Source organism: Pteropus alecto, unplaced genomic scaffold, assembly GCF_000325575.1.
Source record: "Pteropus alecto unplaced genomic scaffold, ASM32557v1 scaffold87, whole genome shotgun sequence".
Lineage (NCBI taxonomy): Eukaryota > Metazoa > Chordata > Mammalia > Chiroptera > Pteropodidae > Pteropus > Pteropus alecto.
Window position 1 is genome coordinate 3,434,165 of NW_006443225.1, and position 1,797 is coordinate 3,435,961.

Sequence of the window (1,797 nt, forward strand, 5' to 3'; positions counted from 1 at the left end):
TCATTGGGAGGAAACAGAGAAAAACAATTATATTATGTACACAATTTTATTTCTTATATATTAGAGATAAGCACTTTGTGTTATGGGAGCCCAGAGAAAGTGGACCAAACACAGCCTGAGGGAGAGAGTTTGGGTGAGCTCCCTGGGATTATTAATACTACCTAAGCCAAGTCCTAAGGGATGCAGAGGAATTAGTTGGGCAGATATCAAGGCAGAACTCAATTCCAGGTAGGGAGTATTATGGGCAAAGGGATGTAGGTATGTAGGTATTTTTCTGAGAAACTCAACCCTCAATGCTACCGGTAGTTCTCAATCCTAGCTGCATATTAGATTTACTTGAGAACCTTCTAAAAGTACCAATTCCTGGGCCACATTCTCAGATAGTCTTCTTTCATTCATCTAGAGATGCTTGGGCACTACTGTTAAACAAACAAACAAACAAACAAAACTCCTAGGTGAAGGATACAAGCATCCAAGGATGGGAAATCCTGTTTTTGCTGGTGAGTGAGTGATGATGGTACATGAGCTTGGGGAGGTAGATGGCGGTCTCCACATTTTACATTTGGGAGGCTTGTTAAATATGTAACCCTGGGCCACTTCCTAGGAAATTGAGGAGTTTCCAAATGAATCTGGTCAAAGTGATTAGAAAATCACATTTGAGAAGCACCAGAAAACCTCAAGGAAATCTTAAGTCGTGTTAAGATGCTTGGACTTTGTCCGGTTGTCCGTGCGGACCCATTATTTTGTCTTGTTTGTTTTTGTTTTTGTTTTTGTTTTGCAAGGGATGAGAATGATTGTAGAGCTGCTTTTGGGAGAAGCCTCTCCAGTGGTCCTGTGGGAAGGATGGTACGAAGGAGACAGGGAGAGAACAAAGAAGACTCTCGTAAATTCCAGGGGGGAGGATAAGGGGCTGGTGGCAGCTAATGATGAGGGCTGGGGGGTGTGGGACAGTGGGGATGCCAGAAATATTTAGAATGCCAGATTGTTAGGACCTAGTGATTAATAGGGGTTAAAAGAGAAGAACAGGTCTAGATTAAGATCTTAAGGGACCCTAAATATTAAAAATGACTATGTTGCCTCATGGTATATATATTTTTAAAGCTATAAGGACCATATAATGAGTATAAGAAAATTCAGCAAAATTCTCTTTAAAAATTTTTTTCCTGTCTATGGCCACGCCACCCTGAACAAGCCTGATCCCATCTGATCTCGGAAGCTAAGCAGGGTTGGGCTTGGTTAGTACTTGGATGGGAGACCACCTAGGAAGACCAGATGCTGTAGGCGTAAAAAATAAAAAATAAGGGATTGTAAGCCGACAAGGTCCTTGCAATCTGTGAGTCAACTAAGGGGGGCCTTGCCTAAATTTTTTTTTCCTATAGTAAGTTTTGTGTGTGTGTGCAATTTCAGATATTGAAATTTTTCCAAATATTTTTTCAGGTGCCTCTTAGTTGCTGGTACTTTGAACAGTGCTAGATATGACTACTGGGAAATTTAATACAACTGGGGACTAATAAAGGACTAATGGGTGGCTGGTGGTTCTACCAACTCACACAGAGCATACAAGGGGAGGAGGGTTCTGTTTTATTTGTAGGGAGGAATTAGAGCAGATGCTCATCGGGCTTTCGGATATCCAAGCTTAGGGGCGAGGGGAGGATCTCAGATGCTGATTTGGGAGCCTCAGGCCTATTTGTGGTTGCTAAAAAATAAGAGGGAATGACTATTTTTGTTTTATGAAATGGACTTGATTGTCTTTCCAACCAAGGAAGGTGGCAAGATTGGAAATTGCAGTGACACGAG

At 41.7% G+C, this 1,797-nt stretch overlaps 1 pseudogene; it reads left to right on the plus strand.

Annotated features, from left to right (window-relative positions):
• The first annotated feature begins 1,165 nt into the window (after positions 1-1,165).
• Positions 1,166-1,284, plus strand: LOC112472735 (annotated as a pseudogene).
• The last annotated feature ends 513 nt before the right edge of the window (positions 1,285-1,797 follow it).